Source organism: Primulina huaijiensis, chromosome 5 (genome assembly GCF_012295235.1).
Source record: "Primulina huaijiensis isolate GDHJ02 chromosome 5, ASM1229523v2, whole genome shotgun sequence".
NCBI classification, from domain to species: domain Eukaryota; kingdom Viridiplantae; phylum Streptophyta; class Magnoliopsida; order Lamiales; family Gesneriaceae; genus Primulina; species Primulina huaijiensis.
The window spans coordinates 18,567,424-18,589,018 of record NC_133310.1 but is presented as its reverse complement, the minus strand read 5'-3'; the positions used below and the strand labels follow the sequence as shown (position 1 = coordinate 18,589,018).

Below are 21,595 nucleotides of genomic sequence, written 5' to 3'. Positions count from 1 at the left end.
GAAGAGTTTGGACTTAGATGGAGTGTGGGGCGTGGGGTATTATGGGTGTGGGGAAGGGTTGTGAGCTTAAATAATAATTAAGAACACTAACAAAGATTTAAGCCCATTAGAAAAGTTAATTAGGCCCATTAGTGCTTAATTAAAATATTAAAAATAATTTTGTTCAACAAAGTTTGTGAATTTATTTGCCGGGTTGCTAAAACGTTTGCATTTTTGTTGAAAAACCAACACCGATAAAATTTACGTCCCGACGTATAAAATCACCTCAAAACCCTTTATTTTCAAAAATAAAAAAGCATCACCCATATTTTAAATAATTAAAAACAATTATTTAATAAAATCATTTTCTATTTTTCAGCCCTCGGTCTCCGTTCCTCGATCGCAACTCGAATAACCTTTAAAAATACATTTTAATGCAACCATGTATAAAAATATATTTTAAATATGTCAATATGCACCACATAATTAATTCATACAATTAAAACAATTAATTAAATACAAGAGAATTTAATAATGGCATGCATGTGGTTCACGTGGACCTTTAAATTTTCGGGGCGTTACAAAATATATCTATGATCTAATTTTAAATCAGACATAAAAATATAAATTCATTCATAAATAACCAAAACGACAAAAATAACAACTAAAAAAACAAAACTCAATATATTATTGAACATCCCAAAATAATACATCTAGTATCCAGATAACAAATATTTGTCATACACTGATATCACCATATAAATAACAATGCAATAATTTTACTCCTTTAATACTTCAATTCCTTCCATTGAAATCAGTACTAATATTTTTATTTGTCAACTCAACAAACGAGTCAAGTTCGAGCTTACGAGCCACCTAAACGAGTCGAGCTCGAGCTTACGTGCTACCTAAACAAGCTGAGCTCGTGAGCCTATTATCGAACATGTTTGTGAGCTCACGGCCGAATATCCTTAATCTTGAGCTTGGTTTGATTAAGTTTTCGAGCTCAAAATCGAGATTGAACTTGGTTTGATATGATTAACAAACAAACTCAAACGAGCTTTTTATCGAGCTAAGCTTCGAATAACTCGTAAACGGTTTGGTTTATTTACATCTCTAGCTACTGGTAAACCTAAAAAAGGAAAGGAATTGCAGTTCATGGGATACCCAATTGTAGAAATCCAAAATATCAAGGGACTTAATTGCAATTGTTGTGGTGTTGTTGGATTGAAATTGAAAGGTTTAAAACTTTGGGGATTTGAATATAATATGGAGTATGGTCGAGACTTTTGCCTCAACTGGAGTATTGGTTAATAGAACTCCATTTTGGAAATTTTTTTTAAAGATATTTTGGTAAGATTTGATTGTTTCTTTTTAGGATTTTACATAGAAAGTTTTTTAAATTGTTTCTCAAAATTCTTACATAAATTAAACTATTTCTATTGTATTTTTTTGTTGATTGAGCTTGCGTAAGTAAAAATTGTATAACCGTTGAAACAAGAAATAATAATAATACTAATAAGAAGAAGAAGGAAATAATTATGATTTAAAAGAGAAAAATAATAAAAAGATGGTAATATTTTAAATAATAAAAAAGGTTTGATAGTAATATTTTAAATAATAAAAAAAGAATGTCTATTTTTTTTTAAATAATATTATGAAAGAATCTCGAAAACAAACTGAAAAAACTTGGATGATTATTGCTCCAATTCAGCACCATTTTTAACGCTGGATTGGAGCAACTCTACAATTTTCTCTACATGTAATTTTTAAAATTTTTAAAATTGTTTTTTAGAATTTTATTATTTTATATTTCAATTAAATAATAAATGTTATTGTGTTCTTGGCTTTTTGTAATTTTAAATAAATATTAAATTAATTTACTTGAAAAGTTTTGAATTTTAATTATAAAATTTTCATAATTAAAATTTGAATTAATTAAATTAAAAATATAAAATTTAAAAAATACTAAATTAAATTACAAGTGATACAAATAAATGTGTACCAAATCATAAAAAATATAGATTTAACAAACAACAAAATTATTCAAATTTTAATATATAAATTATAAAATTTAATTATCATCTTATTATCAAACTATAAACTGCTATTAAGAAATAATAATATTAATATTGAAATAAAAAAATGTTCTTAGAATATATTCTTGTAATGCAGAACGTAGTGTAACAGAGTTGAAGATGATTTTATGTATCATAAGTAAGTGGGTTGAAGATAGCTTAATCAATACTCATGACACTTGCGTACGCTGATTTCAATTGAGTACAAACATCACAATAGAAACTTTTAATTAATTTCCTTATGTATCAAGCTCATCTAAGCCACACATCGAATATGAGCCTCGAAAATTTACCTATAAAGATATATGAAACTTGACGTCAGTAATACTATAAAAAAAAAGTCTAAAAAGTGGTTGTAAGACATAACAGTACCGTGTAATAAATTGATTGTTTGTTTCAGAGTTGAATGTTGATGATTCAACACCTAACACAACATGCAGCGAAATGTTTTAACATACAAAACTTTACGTAAATAAATAAGTCACAGAGAATTATGTACAGATGAACATAGTTGTGTGGTGTATAAGGATAAAAAGTTCACTAGAAAAATATGTTAGTTTACAAAACCAATACCAGTGAATAAAAAAAACTAACTCTCTTAACAAGTGACGGAGTAAAGTGTATCCAAAACACTTATCAAACTAAATAACCAAAACTATGGAGGAAGAATTTGTGAACTACAAAATCAATACCAGTGAATAAAAAAAGCTAACCCTCTTAAAAAGTGACGGAGTAAAGTGTATCCAAAATACTTATCAAACTAAATAACCAAAACTATGGATGAGGCATTTGTGAAGCCGAAATTCTGCTTGATATACAACACCAATCAATACAGTGATTAGATGTTGTGTATGAATATCTTTTAACAATTCACACAAACAATTCAATACGCTTTGGCTTGAGCACTTGATACACATCCAAGCCACATCCATTTGCCCCATGAATAGCTATATTTCACTGCTTGATTCGTTGAATAATGTTTATTTGGTTTAGACTAACCACGAATCTACCAACGAAAAGAAATTTGATATATGGTGAAACTTCTTGTGGTGGTGTCTTTTGGCTTGCAAATGTTTGTTACCCATGCGTCGTAGCCCATGGATTTGCTCGTGTATGTGGCATTGGTTTGTGTTAGTTCTTGAGGAGTTGGATTATTTGGCAGCCAAGACATATATGTATATGTCAGTCCATGTAAGATGAGAAATTATATAAGGGATACTAGAGTACGGATGGGGCTTCTGTATGTATTATGCACGTTGACACAAACACAAGACGTATTATACATATATCTCAGCTTCTGTATGTATTATGCACGTTGACACAAACACAAGACGTATTATACATGACCGAGGTCTGCGTAAGATGAAATAAACCCCGAGTATGGATTCACCCAAGGTTCCAACTTCCACGGGGGCTTGCTTATGTATCATGCACGTAGGCACAAACACAAGACAAATACATGGTCGTGTTTTGATTAGATATTTTTACTTTGAAGCAATAATTTTTTTCAAAACTTTTTATTAAACTAAATTAAGATCATTCTTTTGAATTAATTAATATTATTATTATTTAAAATTATATTTTATTTTTTTAATGGCTAATTATTTAAAAAAATTAAAAATTATAGTTCCTTCTTTGTTCGCAATAAACAACTTCCATCGAAATATCGCCGGCTGCTGTTTTTCAGAGGAAATATATATCGAACGAGAAAGCGAAAATTCAAATTAAAAAAGACAAAAATTTATGTGAGACGGTCTCACGGGTCGTATTTTGTGAGACAGATCTTTTATTTGGATCATCCATAAAAAAATATTATTTTTATGCTAAGAGTATTACTTTTTTTTTGAATATCGTTAAGGTTGACCCGTCTCAAAGATAAAGATTCGTGAGACTCTCTCGCAACAAACCTACTCATTTAAAAAAAGTTATTTTTTTCATGTTTTCATAGTGGTGGGCCCCACTCTGGCAATTTATATTTAAAATTTTCCGTACGTTGGCTAATGTTGTAACCTATGTGTGCAACTGATTCCTCTCTGAACTGTTCGAAAATCCCAAAATGGAGCCGAAGAAGCTAAAAGACCACATTAATTGATTGTAGAAATCATAATTTATTCACTTGCCTGGTATTTTAATGCCTTGTTGATGCAAAAATAGCTGCATTGATTTTTTTTTTTTTGGTGTACGAAGCTCTAAGATCATGTTTCTTACCAAGAAAATGATTATTATTTGTGAAAAAATCTGTTTGTGTTATGTTTTTCATTCCGATAAATCGGGTGATTGCATTTTTTGTCGTCTTCTTTTTTTGGGTACTTTGAATATTCTATTTGAGTGGCGTAGAGCTGCAAATGTTGCAATGGCGAAACTTGGATTTATTGATGTTGTGATTTGGTTCTCTGCGTGTAGTTCAGTGGATCGTTTCTCTGTTGCTGATTTGGTGCAGTGGATCTTTCTTTCTTTTGTCTCGTCCCTCTTTTTTGGATACCTGGGGAAGCTTTTATTACCAAGTTTAGTGTTCAGTGGAAGAATGCTTCCGGATATTTTGTTTGTGTGAAAATACTTCTTTTTTGGGCAGGATTTACATTTTTTTAATGTGTTGGATCTGGTGCCTTTTCTTAATCTTATTAACTGTGGATGTGAAATATCTGCAGCGTGGGAAATCAGCTTCTTAGATTTTTGTATTGGAGAAAAAACAAGAAGACATGACAATGGATTTTATCTTTTTGCTTACGCAATAAATTTCTTATGTGGAATATATCCCTTTTTGCATGACCAAGAGATGAAAGTTTGGCTTTGCTTTCTCTTATAGTGATGCCCCAAGCTACCTCTTGAATTGTAGAAGATTTTTGCTGTAATCATACTATTCCTATAACTTTTCAAGGCTACATTTTTATAAATCTTCAAGTCAATGCCTTTTTTTCTGCATTTTTTATTCTTACTTTAGAGCGTTTGATAGTGCAGGGAAAGCTTGATAAATGGGTTCAAAGGCAATTGAAGATCTGATACAGGCTTCATCCGGGGCTCATTTTTCTGGATTTCATTTAGAAACTGCAGATGCAAGTTCTTCAATTGTCGATCAACCTGTTACATCTTCTACTGAAGATGCCAAGCAACCATTTGTGATAGGTGTGTGAAATTACATTTCATTTTTGTAATAACGAAAGGATTTAAATGTGGCTATCTTGGATTTGTGATTCTATGCAGGATGGAAGCTCAATCCTGGTCTTGTCTTTCTAAGTCTGTGTTGTGTTAGTAAGATCCAAATAAATCACTTTAGGAAGATCTGGACAAGCTCTAAGTGATACTCGACCTCTTGATTTAGAAAAAATTGATAATCACCTAATGTGCTAGCTCAAAGGTTGCAAATTTCTATTTTGTGACCTGATTTCAACAATGAAAAACCACAAGTGTCAAGATTTTCCATGTTATCAAATATCAATGCATGCCAAATATATTAGCTTTGAAAGGATTAATAGACTGAATCATAAATTTTTTGTAAAGTATCTTTTGTTCTGTCGACTTCACCCATCCCAACACTCACTTGCCACATAATTTGTGATACCTGGAATTTCATGATTTGAAACCTTTTTTTATTTGTGGTGAATTTGTTATAATGTTTTCAAGACCACACATGCATGATTGATTCAGCTAATGGTGGTCAGTGGGTCGATAAGTGCAGGTGTACTACTTGTTCGGTATATATAAATTGTATCTATTACTACCTGATATTTGTTTATGGTCTAAAGAATGTCAGAAGATTGCAATTTGCAAGCAGCAAATAAGTTGTATAATAAATGTAGGAGTAGTAGATGACTTGCAGGAACTAAATTGAAGAGATCTCTAATATCGTAAAACATCCCCTGCCATGAATTGTATAAGAAGTGCCTCAAATTTTTGTTTTTGATAAAACCCTACATGTGGTGGGTGAACTTCTTTTAGTTTTCTATTGCAAAGAGATTTGTGATTTAGTGAGATAAAATCTGGGTGAATTTACATGAGTTAACTCGACTCCATGGAATATTGCTTGGAACAAGTTAAAGTGTGTACGAGAAATGAAGATCTTAATTTGAAATCAAGCCTCTTGGTTTACCTGTATGCAGTTAACTGCTAATATTGCTGATCTTAAACTTAAATTTTAAACTGCTTATACTTGGTTTGGATTATTTTTTTTAAAGAAAACTGCCACATAATAGATACTGTCATCAGTTGAATTTTTCAACGGGGGTGCATGGTCCAGTGAGTTTTGAGTGGCCTGGGACATAGTTGTTATAATTACCTTAGACTTTCTGACTTCTTCTGGTGAAATTGAAGTAGTTTCTTATCTTTACCCCTAGTTTAAGTCCACTGTAATATTTTTTCTACGATCTCTTACACCTCATTCCTTTTTCCAAAGGCGTCTTGTTGGTAATCTTGAATGTTTTTGCTTCTCAGGAGTTGCCGGAGGCGCGGCATCTGGGAAGACCACTGTTTGTGATATGATTATTGAGCAGCTTCATGATCAGCGAGTTGTACTTGTCAACCAGGCATCACATTGTATTTGCATCTTCATTGAGAGTATAATATTCAGTTTCCTTTCTTTCCCTTTTAAAGTCGGAGCAGTTTGAACCTACATTTGTGTTTCACACTTTATTTTCATTGACCACTTGCACAACAATTGGTTTCCTGGTTTCTTTTACAGAATCAAAGAGGTTAAGGCTAATTCTCTAACCTATAATGTTTCTTATGTTTTGAACTTCTATTTTTCCTAATTTATGAAGTGAGGTCTGATAACCTCGTAATTGTTGATGTATGGAAGGAAAATTAACCATCCATGTAAGATCAATTTATATTTCTATTGCCATTGTTTTTAAGGGTTGTAGTTATTTTGTCAATATCTCTCGCCTTCTAGTCTGAACTTGAAATGCTGTCGCATCCAATTTTTCTCTAGCTTAAGCAGTTCATGTATAGATACAAGTAATTTTATTTTACCAGCGTAGCATGCATTCTTTGTTGAGATTTCTTCTTATATAAACCCCCGATGGTTTTAGAGGTATTGTTAATTGGTTTATTTTTCTTATTTATTCATCCGGATTTTTTTCCTAGTATTCTCTTATTAATTTAGGTGTTTTTTTAATCACAGTGTTACATTTCTCCAGTTTGTTCAAGAGTTTGCAAAACGAGTTCTGTTATATTCTTCCCAAATGTTTTTGGAAAATGAATGACTTTTTTGTTGGAATGGAATCTCGTTCACTTTTCCGCTATTGAACTCTGACATTGCTTCAACTTGATTTGTTCAGATTGTTGGTTATGTTCTGGTATGTGATTGTATCATGATGTGTGTGAATTTCCGGGGAGTGCGCAATTAATTTAACTTGTATTTAAGTAATTTTTTAACATTTTTGCTATGTGGTTTTTGTGAATTAGACAACTAATTGTATAGCTAACACACTTAGTGATAATTTTGCAGGATTCTTTTTATCATAATTTGACACCTGATGAACTTCAAAGAGTTCATGAATACAACTTTGACCATCCCGGTTAGTTCTGTTTTAACTTGGAAAATTCTCATCCTTGAACCCGACATTCTTCGTCTCTTCGGTGACTTTTCCACTTATTCAAAATAAGTCTTAATTTTCATTTGGAAAGTCCACGTGTCGTGAATATCTAGATAAGAATGAGTAACAATTGTTGATACAAAAAAAAAAGAAAAAGAAAAAGAAAAGAGAGTATCAATTGTCGGGGATCTTTCCATCATGGTTAGCATACAATACAATACATCATATCTTTCAATTAGATGTGGCACTTACAAGCTGTAGCCAGAAATTTTCGTAAATTATTTGCTGAAAAAATGTATAGGTCAATCGGATATAAGAGTGACAAATCATCACAACAAAGCATAACTCTGTAGGAGTCATAACTAACCCGAGATGACAATCTTGCAATCCTCAGTTAATCAGATGTGCAACCAAATCAATTTATAGTGCTATTGTTCAAAGTTATTATGATGTCTCTTAATGGTGTACACATGCAATTTGAAATTCTCTAGTATGACCTGTAATACCAAATGTAATGGTGAATTTGAGTTGAGTCATTCGAAAATCATGGATTTCAAATGCATTATAGTTGTCAATGTAAGTTTAATCATGAGGATTTCAAATTCATCTCCTTTTAATTTTTAATAGCAATTATAAAAATTTCAAATTCATCCAATAATTGTGGCAGTTGAAATCCATATTTCAAAGAATTCCCAAATCAAATACATTCGTTCAAACTAAATCATTCCATCCAAACGCAATAAAAAATTTCTAATAAGGATATTTTAGTGACTCGTTTTCAGTATTGGGCTTTTAATAAACTTATCCCTAATATTTATTTCAATGGCAGTCTGAGGTAAATCATCAATACATTATGTCTATTAAAATGTTAATATAAATATATCACAATCAGCAATCATTATGAGAATTTCATAAAATAGAATTTAAATAACAGATAGCCTACAATTGGCATATTGGGCATTTATGCTAACTCTTCCTGCTATGTTTCAGCATGTGCCCTTAAAATTCTCTGGTTGAGACTTGAGACCTATGGCTTGGTTATACGAATAAACATCCAAGCTTGTTATTTATTACTTTTTTAAGGTGAATGTTTTCCTCATGGATTATCGTTTGCAATTTTGGGGTTGGTTCATCACAAGAATTTTGAGCTACCTCTGATAGATTTATTTTTGACAGATGCATTCAGCACAGAGCAGTTATTGTGTGTAATGGAGAAATTAAAACATGGCCAACCGGTGGATATTCCAAAATATGATTTCAAGAGTTATAAAAACATCTTTCCTGCCCGGAGAGTAATTTTCTGGCAAAGTTTATTCAAGTTATCATTGGTTTCCTTGTATCTTTTAAATCATACCCCTTTATTAATGTTTGGCAGGTTAACCCGTCAGATGTCATTATTTTAGAAGGTATACTTATCTTTCACGATCCTCGTGTGCGGAATATGATGAATATGAAGATATTTGTCGACACAGGTTCTCTTTCTACCTTTTCCATTTGTTTTTGCATGGTTATAAATGCCTTCAGCATGTCAAACATCTTTTCTCATTTTTCGTACCAAAGCACTTGTATGGTAATTTTCACAATATCAAAGTCTCAGTGCAGATGCTGATGTACGCTTAGCAAGAAGAATAAGGCGTGAACAGTAGAAAAGGGTAGAGACATTGGTACGGTGCTTGATCTGGTAGAAACATACATTTTCCTTCTACATAAATAATTAACCAGTTTTTTTGCTCTTACTTTGTATGTGCATTTTTAATAGAAATGATGCCACATTCATGTATGGACTCACTGTTGTTTTGAAAAAGTTGTGCTAAATTATTGTGTATTTAATGTTTTTCTGTAACTTCTTTTAGTTTTCTTAGAGTATTTTATACTTCTATAAATATAATAATATATGGTTAACATTTATTCCCATCTTAGTTTGAGACGCATTTGTCTTTTTTCATGTATACTTTACTCCACCGGCTAAATTATCCCCATGTCTTTGTATCTTTACAATTTTATTTTGTTTAATTTCCTTTGTATGGTGTGGTCATGAACTCATAATTTTCAAGCTTCAAATTTTTTGAGTTCCTCATTGTCAATTTCTTTTTTCATTTACAGTTTATATATTTTTGGAGTGATAAATACATCGTTAATATCTGATCACCTGTTTGCAGTATTTGAAATTTGTGAAGCCTGCATTTGATGATTTTATACTTCCGACAAAGAAGTACGCAGATATCATTATTCCGCGTGGTGGAGACAATCATGTTGCTATTGATTTGATCGTCCAACATATTCGGACTAAACTTGGCCAACACGATCTTTGTAAAATATATCCTAATTTGTATGTCATTCAATCAACATTTCAGGTATAGTGACATCCTTGCTAATTTAATTTCTCAGCTTACTACTTTTTGATGTTTATCTAGCCGATTATCCTTTGGTTCTACAAAATGAATATAATTTATGAATATAGTCTTGCTATCACATATTAGTTTTTTTATTCACTTTTGATCATCTGAGATCCTTATTGTCTAATCTAGATACGTGGAATGCACACCCTGATACGTGATGCTGAAGCAACAAAACATGACTTTGTATTTTATTCTGACCGGCTGATTCGCTTGGTAGGCTTGTCCGTCTAAGTTATTTGCCCACAATTTTTTCAATATGGACTTACCTTTCTTCCACATGTCAATTAGGTTGTTGAACATGGTCTTGGGCATCTGCCATTCACCGAGAAGCCTGTAATTACTCCAACTGGTGAGGCCCCATCATGAATTATCTATGATCATTCAATCATCTTTCCTTGAACATTCAAAATGAATGTACTTTTTGAAGGCACTGCCATAGTCTGTTAATGAGTGTTCCTTGTAAAGCTCAAAGGTAGTTGTCAATTGTTGATGAGGAGACATAATTTTCAATACAAAATAGCTAACAATTTATCAAAAATTGAAAAGATCCACGCTGAAATGTAATAACTTGTACCAGGGAAGTTATGAAAATTTACAAGGTTAACTCGTCTGAAACGTTTGAGATTTTTTGAGGCAGTAAATTCTTTCTCAGTGTATGTATTTGTTGCTTGTAATCTATTCTCTTTTCCCGCTTCAACTTATCCTGCTCGTCCTTTTTTTATCTCTACTTATTTGTTTGCTGTGTACCATATATATCATCTTTTCAACTAGCATAAAAATCACAGTTCATATTGTTGAATAATATATTGAATTATTATCTAGTAAGCAGATAATGGATTATTATCCACTAAGTAGATAAGATAGTGATTTATCTTTGATTGTATTTTAAACTCTTTTAGATTAGGATATTTTGAATTCTTCTAGATTAGGATAGCTTATGATTATTTCTTCTTTATATATCATGTACTGAAAAAGGTTGGAAATACAATGGAAAACATTTGTTTTCTCTCAAGCTCGATCCAAACGACATGGTATCAGAACTGTTAAAAAAAAATCATTACAGCATGGCTTCTTCATCCAAAATTGTCAGCTTCTAGCTCTGCAACTCCAGTAGTGCCCATCACTCTGGCGGCCTCCGATGCTTCATCTATCATGATTACTTGCCACAAATTAAATGGTCAAAACTACCTACAATGGTCACAATCTATAATGATCCGTGGAAGAGGAAAAGATGAATTCATCACCAGTACATCAAATCACCCTGAAAAATCCGACTCCAAGTTTAGGGCCTGGAATTCCGAAAATTATGTGGTAATGTATTGGTTGATCAACTCCATGACGACTGAAATAAGTGAATTTTCTCCTCTATACCACAGCCAAAGATATATGGGAGGCCGCCTGTGATACGTATTCATCCAAGGATAATGCGTCAAAATTGTTTGCTGTAGAAAGCAACCTTCAGGATCTCCGTCAAGGTGACTCCACTATTACGGTGTATTTTAATTCCCTCACTCAGCTATGGCAACAGATTGACTTATTCGAGACTCGTGAGTGGAAGTGCCTTGATGATGGAGGTCTATATTGTGTGATTGTGGAAAGGAAACGCATTTTCAAATTTTTATCGGGCCTCAATACTACATTGGATGAAGTGCGCAGACGGATATTTGGCACAAAACCTCTCCCAGGTCTTCGGGCTGTTTTTTAAAAAGTGTGTCACGAGAAAAGTCGCAGGAAAGTTATGTTGGGTCCTCTAGTTCCTCCACTGTATGTCGATGGTTCTGCACTAGCTACGCAGAATCATTCGTTCTCCGCTGCCGATGATTTTGGTGCAATGCGACCCCTACAAACCCAGATGAAGACAGGTCGTCCATAGTGCTCCAAATGCCGGAAACCCACTCATACGCTGGTAACATGTTGGGAAATCGATGGGAAGCCTGTGGATTGGAAGCCAACACGTGAAAGACGAGCCAATGCAGCAGTAACAGAAGAACATCCTGTAAATTAGCAACCTCAACAACCTTTCACCAAAGAACAACTCGAACTACTCCAAAAACTGTTTGGTCAGAATACTTTTGCCACTTCTCCTTTACTCACTGTCACTAGTAATATGGCTCACACAGGTATTTTCTCATTTGCTTCGACTGCTCAACATGAACCGTCATCCTAGATAGTAGACTCGGGTACGTCTGACCACATGACTGTAAATATGAGCTATTTTCAATCCTTTAGCCCATGTAATGCTTCGAATACAGTCCAAATTGCAAACGGATCCTTATCTAGAGTTGCTGGTTATGGATCAATTCAATTGACTGATGATATTCACCTCCGTACATTTTGATTTGTACCAGATCTTGCATGTAATCTGTTGTCTGTAAGTAAGCTCAGTAATGATCTCAAATGCACAGCTAAGTTATTTGTTGATTTGTGTGTTTTCCAGGATTCAGCATCGGGGAAGAAGATTGGCAGTGCTGATCTTTGTGTTGGACTGTATCTTCTCAAAAGGAATGTTTCCAAGAGTTCCCCAACCCCAAGTCCTTCCCAGCCTTTCTGTTCTCATTCTGTTTCAACGTTGAACAAGGATGGTGATATCTTATTGTGGCATTATCGATTAGGCCATCCAAATTTTTGGTATCTGCGCAAGTTGTTTCTTTTTTTGTTTAATAATAAAAATCTACATTCTCTTAAATGCGATATTTGTCAATTATCTGAACATACTCGTACAACTTTCACGCCTAATCGTTACAAACCATCAAAACCATTTTCTCTTATACACAGTGAGATCTGGGGTCCCTCAAACGTAAACAATATGAGTGGCACTCGCTGGTTTATTTTATTTGTCGATGATCATACATGTCTTTCGTGGGTGTTCTTGATGAAAGATAAATCAGAGATTTCACAAATTTTCAGACATTTCCACACCATGATTCAGACATAATTTTCTACCTATATTCAAATTTTACAAACAGACAGAGCAAAGGAGTACTTCAATTATTTTTTGGGGGGTTACTTGCAAACGCATGGGATTATTCATCAAAGTTCTTACGTTGATACACCCCAACAAAATGGAGTGTCCGAGCGAAAAAATTGTCACCTTCTTGAAGTTGCTCGATCACTTCTTTTCACTATGAATGTCCCAAAGTCCAACTGGGGTGATGCCATCCTCTCAGCCACTTACCTCATTAATCGTATGCCCTCTCGAGTCCTAAATTTTCAAACCCCCGTCCAATGCTTCCGAAATTTTTCCCCAATTCACATCTTCTTCACGAGATTCCCCTTTTAAGGTTTTTGGTTGCTCATGCTTTGTTCACATCAACTCCCATAATTGCGGCAAACTCGAACCACGCGCTGTCAAGTGCATATTTCTTGGTTATTCTCCTCACCAAAAAGGGTACAAGTGCTATTCTCCCGTCACAAAAAATTTTACTCTTCCATGGATGTTACCTTTTTTGAATCTGCATCATTCTATCCCAGTACATCGGTTCAAGGGGAGTCTTCAAACGATGAACCGCTACGTTGGGAACCCACAACCCCATACATTGAACCGATCCCCGAGCCATCTTGTACCTCCATCAATGAGCAAGCCGAAAAAAATATAATCAGCCCACTACCTCATGTTTATTCCCGAAGGATACGTCATCAAAAGAATGTGCAGCCTGTACAAAATCAACTTGTCCATAACTACACTCCGCTGTCAAATTTAGAAAAAACCACACAAGGTATGTCTGATCCCGATACCCCGATAACTGCATACATTGAACCTGATGATAGACCAATTGCTGTGAGGAAGGGCGTCTGAACATGTACAATGCATCCTATTGGTGATTTTGTATCACTTAAACAATTTTCTCCTGTATAGCGTCCTTTTCTTTCCACTATAGACATGATTCAAGTTCCAAGGGACATTAATGAAGCTCTCAGTCATCCGAACTGGAAGACCGCTGTTTATGATGAAATCAGACCACTGGAGAAGAATAATACATGGCACATCGTTGATCTGCCAGCTGGAAAGAAACCTATTGGATGTAAATGGATCTTCACAATCAAACATAAGTCCAATGGAAATATAAAGCGGTTCAAAGCAATACTTGTGGCTAAAGGGTATATGCAAACTTATGTTATTGACTACCAAGAAACTTTCGCTCCTGTTGCCCGACTCAACACTATTCGAGTTCTATTTTCCATTGCAGCCAACCTAGACCGGCCTTTGTATCAGCTTGATGTTAAGAACGATTTCTCAATGGCGACCTTGAAGAAGAAGTGTACATGAACATTACTCCTGGCTTTGAATCAACAAATAGGAAAAATAAGGTGTGCAGATTGAGAAAGTCACTATATGGGCTTAAACAATCACTTAGAGCCTGGTTCCATCGATTTACCAATGTGTTGAAGAAACATGGCTAAACTCAATGTCAATCTGATCACACGATATTTGTGAAACACTCTAAAGAAGGGAAGATTGCTACCATTACAGTGTACGTGGATGACATTGTACTTATAGGAAATCGTACAGACGAAATGGCCCGTATGAAATTGATTCTCTCGAAAGAATTCGAAATGAAAGACCTTGGCCCTCTAAAGTATTTTTTGTGAATGGAAGTGGCAAGATCATCTCTGGATATCTAAATTTCACAGCGAAAATATGTTCTTGACTTACTAAAAGAAACTGGTATGTTAAGGTGCAAACCTGTGGGTACTCCAATGGATCCAAACATCAAGATAAGTATTAAAAAGAACAGTCCTCCTGTTGATAAGTGGAGATATCAAAGACTAATAGGCAAACTTATATACATAGCACATACACGACCGGATATTGGATTTGTGGTTAGTGTTATCAGTCAATTCATGAATACTCCGACAGAAGAACACTTGGATGCAACATATCGGGTGTTGGGATATCTGAAAGGGACATCTGGCAAAGGACTACTCTTTAAGAAATCATCTATCAGAAAAATCGAAGTGTATAGTGATGCTGATTGGGCTGAATCTCCTACAGACAGATGTTCCACGTCAGGATATTGTACATTTGTATGGGGGAACTTGGTAACATGGCGGAGGTAGAAGCAACTTGTGGTAGCTCGTAGTAGTGCTGAAGTAGAGTTCCGTGCATTGTCTAAGGGAATAATTTGTGAAGGAATATGGATGAAGAGACTTCTCAATGAATTAGAAGTGGAAGATGGTTATCCTATAGAAGTAATGTGCGATAATCAAGCTGCCATTAGCATCTCAAAAAATCCAGTCCATCGTGACAGAACAAAACACGTTGAGGTTGATCGACAATTCATTAGTGAGAAGATTGAAAAGAGGATGATAGACCTCGCCTACACTCCTAGCCAATTGCAAGTTGCATATATACTTACGAAAGCACTTCACAGGCCATTTATGAAGATTTGAGTTCCAAGCTTGGCATGATCAACTTATGTGACCCAGCTTGAGAGGGAATGTTGAATAATATATTGAATTATTATCTAATAAGTAGATAATGGATTATTATCCACTAAGTAGATAAGTTAGTGATTTATCTTTGATTGTATTTTAAACTCTTTTAGATTAGGATATTTTGAATTCTTGTGGATTAGGATAGCTTATGATTATTTCTTCTTTATATATCATGTACTGAAAAAGGTTGGAAATACAATGGAAAACATTTGTTTTCTCTCAAGCTTGATCCTCAAAAACGACAATGATGCGATTCTTCAATCACGAAAAGAAAACGTGCTAAAAAACGGAGTCACGTCCTCGATTCGATGAAACAAAGAACGTTGTGTTGTCTCGATCTTTTTGAAACAAGTAATGGTTTGTGATATTCACCTCTAAGTTACGAAAGCTTAGCAACAAATATTCACGAAGATGAAGAGAATGATTGCTATCTTCGTGAATATTTGTTGCTAAGCTTTTCGTAGCTCAGAGGTGAATATCACAAACCATTACTTGTTTCAAAAATATTGGGACAACACAACGTTCTTTGTTTCATCGAGTCGAGGGCGTGACTCCGTTTTTTAGCGCGCTTGCTTTTCGTGATTGAAGAATCGCATCATTTGGTATCAGAGCTTTTAGGTTCCTTTTGATTCAAGTAGGTTTATCGTTTTTATTATCAGATCTGTGTTTATCTTTCGTTTGTTTCCAAATCTGCTTTGTTCAATCATTATTATCTTTCGTGAATCATGTGATTCTCGAAAATTTCGTGAGTCGTGTTGTGTTTTTTTGAGTTGCAATATAATTGAAATTTCTGATGTACTGTCTTGTAACTACGTTTCCATCAATCATGTGCTTATGAATTTATTTCTGAAAACATCTCAACGTTCTTAAAAGTTGACTTGCAAAGTGCCGTGCAGCTGCTGTAATGTGCATCTTTTTAAAATGTCTGTTGGTTGCATTTGCTAATCCATGTCATTTTCGTGTTATTTCTCAATTAGCTCTATATTCTTAAAGATGCTACACTATCTTTACATGATGGGCTCTGCTTATGCAGGATCTGTGTACATTGGAGTAGACTTTTGTAAGAGATTATGTGGTGTCTCTGTAATCAGAAGGTGGAATGATGATCCTTCTACTTGTTTCAATTTTATTTTTCTGTGAGGATTTTCTTGTATTGCCTATTTGATGGTTAATGGATTCCATTCACGCCTTGAGTATTTATGGTTTTAGCTTTTGAAGTAATTTTTAACTTTTGCAGCGGGGAGAGCATGGAAAATGCTCTGCGAGCATGCTGCAAAGGGATCAAGATTGGCAAAATTCTGATTCACAGGGAAGGCGACAATGGGCAAGAAGTTAGTGAAAAGTCACTTATTCTTGTGTGATGCCTGTGTTTTTGTTTCGGTTAAACTGAATTTACTCTCTTTTCCATTCAAATGCTTTGCTTTTTTTGCAGCTGATCTATGAAAAATTACCAACAGATATTTCGGACAGACACGTTTTGTTATTGGATCCTATATTAGGCACAGGTTAGCCCATTTGTGTTGTAAAATTCATTTAGTGTGCTAGTATATTTCATTATGCTATCGATTTTGCATTTATCTCTAATTTGTATTTATTATCAGTAGAAACTTATAAAGTTTTAGTTCACATGCGCAATTTTTCTGTTTCTCTCTCAAAGTGGCCTAAATATCCCACTCAACCAAATTCCCACATCCTTCAGTACTCGTTTTTATCCGGTTTTTTGTGATACTGTTTGTTTATGTATATTCTCTTTATCATTGTGAATCATTGAATCATCATCCATTTGCAGGAAATTCTGCAATTATAGCTATTACTCTGATTATTAAGAAGGGTGTACCAGAGTCCAACATCATATTCCTTAATCTCATATCTGTAAGTTCAATGGCTCTTATTCTGTTGGAGCTTTCCCTCTCTCCCTAGCTTTTTTCATTTTCCTTTTTTGCTCAATTTTCATCCTGTAGCTATAGAGAGTTTTGTAGCCATTTTGTTGTTGGTTCGTGCAAGTACTGATTTTGGCCGATCGAGTATGATGAATGATCTTTCCAAATTACTTTGTATACGCAGGCACCTAAAGGAGTACACGAAGTCTGCAAACGTTTTCCGCGACTAAAGATAGTGACGTCCGAGATTGAACAGGGTTTGAATGAAGAATTCCGTGTTATCCCTGGTATGGGTGAGTTTGGTGACGGTACTTTGGCACTGACGATGAGTGAAACACAAATGATTCGTCTTGAACCAGATTGCACGGGCGAAAAGTCTGATAGAACAGTTTTCTTTAAAAAAAAAAAATTCTGACTCACATAAAATGTTTAATCCATTTCGGCATCATTATAGTGTTTGGATCCTTGTTTTTCATATAATTTTTCCGCACGTTGTATTCTATTGTACTTTAGCTGATTGATTATCATTGATCACAAATATAATATGAGATTTGATCTATCCCAAATAATTCCATTTTGTATTTCTGTGTTCGGCCGGTATCTATAAAATATGTGTGTATATGGAAAAAAAATTTCAAAGCTGGAAAATATCAGTGCTCCTGGAGAATACAATGTGATGACCACCAGTCTGCCGATCTTTTGGTTTTGCGATCACATTCTTACATATCTCATTATCATTATTCACGGTGATATCCAACTCCTGACACAGTTGTTTTTTTTTTTTTTTTTTTTTTTTGTGCTGAGTGATGTCAGAAAATTTTAATTTTAACAACCTGTTGCTTCTGGATCTCAAGAACAGCAACATTAACACATCTTGTGTTGCTACCGTGCAAGGTCATCAAGATATGCTTAGTTTCAACGTCTGTATCTGATATGATAAGAAATATTCCATATGTTAATTAAACTACTAAAATCGACAAACTGATGACACTATATAACTAAGCATAAGTCACATGTCACCAAAACATATAAATTTCTTTCCCTATTTACTTATTCCCATAATAACATTGTTTTGTAAAAACTAAACACCACAAAAAAAGGCTCAAATATAAATTTTATACGCCATGGATTGTGGGACAATTTTACATAAATAAGTTTCTTTCGAGATTGTGATTCGTTTATTGGGTAGAATTGTGAGTGAGTCGAGCAGTGGGCTTAATGGGTCGAGCAGTGAATGGGTCGATCCCATGGGTTGAGTGGGTCGAGCATGGGTGTAATGGGTCGAGCATGATGCGATTCTTCTATCACGAAAAGCAAACGCGCTAAAAAACGGAGTCATACCCTCGATTCGATGAAACAAAGAATGTCGTGTTGTCTCGATCTTTTGAAACAAGTAATTGTTGTGATATTCACCTTTAAGCTACGAAAAGCCTAGCAACAAATATTCACGAAGATAACAATCGATCTCAAACGAACCTTCAAAGAACTCGTCTTTGAGAACCCGAGTGAAGAACAATCGACAAACGCCACAAAGCGTTAAACTTGATGAGTTTGATTTGAAAAACACACAAAGGTGTATACAAAACCAAGCTTTGAATTTGAGAGAAAACTCAAACAATTGTATTAAAACTCAATGTTAATTGTTTACAATGATAAAATTCGTGTATATATTGTTTACAAATCTAAAAAATATGAAAATCTAGTTACCAAATAATTTAGGATTCTAAATTAGGTAAAGATAAATTTTTCCACAGGTGGGCGCGCTCGGGCGCGAGATTCTACAGCTCGGGCACGAAAGGTTCTGGAAATCGTTGTCTTGTGCAGTAAGTGTGGCGCTTGGGCGCGACATTTTACCGTCCTAGCGCCAGGCACGCGCTCGGGCGCGACATTTTACCGTCCTAGCTCTAGGCACGCTCTCGGGCGCGATATTTTACCGCCTTAGCGCGGAGCTCTCGGGTCTGGGGTCTTGATTTGACTTCCTCTTCATAATTTAGCACTTGAATAACATTGAAATGTCTTCCAACTTCTTTGCTATGCATGCCGAATTCTTTGAAGCTTCGAATCTTGTTTGTACGTTCTTGACAACACAACTTTTTGGCTCTACTCCCAAGTTTTGGCACGTCATGCCCGTCCAGATTCATATCATACTCCCCCCCTCTTCAAAAAAATATGTCCTCAAATCTTGGATACCTACACAAAAACGAAGCACGTTAGTAATAAAAAGAATTATAGTATCAACATGCTTACCTTTCAATACTAGATTGTAGGCGCTATCTTTGGCTCCATCAAACCGACTTGAAATCACAATGTCGTGGTTGCCTTTACTATCAACTCATCAACTTCAACATACACCAAATAACAAATGACACCAAATGATAAAATATCATTAAGTATCACAAATATCATATTCCTCCATTTCTTAGACCTAGTTAACATAAGGATAAAATCCATACACTTGTACGACCATAGTTCACTAGTAATAAGATATAGTTCATGCACGATATAAGAATCTAGCCAAAATGTCAATATCTTATATGCAATGCATGTTTCACAATCTCACTCAATATGTCTTTTCATATGCAATCAACACATATAATCATGCATTTTATCAAAGATAAAACCACCACAATACTCCTCACTATCACGTAGCCCATGCAATGAATATAGAATGGAAAATTTATTCTCTTGAAACATATATTCATCACGAATGAAGAAATTTTCATATTCAATCAGCAATCTATCAAAACCATTACCAACCAAATATAAATCATGCAAATAGAACACACTAAATGTACTATCCATGCATTCATTTAACACATCACAAAGGTTTGAGCATAATGCATAAAATTAATGGCTATGACTAAGTTTTATCAATTTGATAGCTTTTGAGAAATCAAAATCAATAACATTTGAGCTTAACTCAATCAATGCCTCACCACTTTCACCTCCATGACTCCTCGACAAAAAACATTAATTCACAGTTAGACTCTTTAGACATCACATTTTCAACACTTACTCCAAATTCTTGATTACAACACAACAATGAATTAAGGTAAGGAAGCACACCATACTTCTCAGATGTTGCGTTTGCAACTAACTTTACCTCATCGCGATTGCACTTGCATTCTTGCGGCAAAAACCATTGGGTCCTCCCTTCAACAAGACCTGTTTGTCTCCTTCATGACAACTCCAAAATCCTGCAAAGAATAAATAACAGTGCTCGGGATTGAACCGGTCATATCATCATAATAAGTATAAACCACTTTGTACAAAGGTACATGAAAGGGTTTATGTAAGACTAAACAACTCTCTATCTCACTCTTTTAGGCCTTCAAATTATTTTTTTTTCTTTTCTTTGGTCTCTTTTTCTTTTTCTTTTTCTCTCATCTCATGTTTTGTCTTTTAATGGTCATCTCAGTCTTTTGTTCTCTCTTTCTTTCGGCCATTTTGAATTCTTTTTCACTCACTTCAAGAAAATTCAATTGATTCTCAAGAACAACATTTGTATTCAATTGAACCAATGAAGCATTTTGTTCCTTAAGAAATTGATGTACAATAATTGCTTCTTACCTACTCTCATCCTCCATAGTAGACAAATTAAGCAATCATTCACCATCTAATGATTTAGCATCCAGTGTATATCGTTTAATATCATTCGACTCATCAACTAGTTGAATACTATCATCAACAACTTTCCCAACTACAATCTCATATTCAGGTTCCACTACAATCTCAACTACAGGTTCAAGTGCAACAACAACCTCAACTTCATATTCATGTTCAACTATAACCTCAATATCCATTTGAGATTTAAGCTCAATTGGCGATTTTATTACTGCCATCTCCTCACGTGTACATTGGCTAATACTATGACCAACTTCTAGATAACAACAAAATTTAATATCAACTGTATGAGGACTAGAAGTTTTAGATGTATCTCGATGTTCATGCCTCATGCCTCGACTCAACCACTGCCATTTCCACGATTTTCTCGTTTCTGTTGGACCGCCAGGTAGGTGCCAACAAATTATCATACAAGCCACGCTCATCTCTCCTACCACCTTTCCTATTATCGTGATTTGGAACAAATTGCTTCCCCATCACCCTTTTCATCTCATCCCACGTAACTATAGGGTTATGCTCATATCGTCTCCTACCCAGTACTAACTTATCCCACCAAGTAATAGCATCGTCAGTAAACTCACTACAAGCTCGTCTTACCTTCATTGCATCTGTATAATCTCTGCTCTCAAAAGCACACTCCATCCTTCCTCCCAATCAAGATCCTCATT

The 21,595-nt window shown here is 34.6% G+C and overlaps 1 pseudogene; it reads left to right on the top strand.

The window, feature by feature from the left end:
• Positions 1-4,043: 4,043 nt before the first annotated feature.
• On the top strand, positions 4,044-17,862 carry LOC140976785 (uridine kinase-like protein 4; annotated as a pseudogene).
• The last annotated feature ends 3,733 nt before the right edge of the window (positions 17,863-21,595 follow it).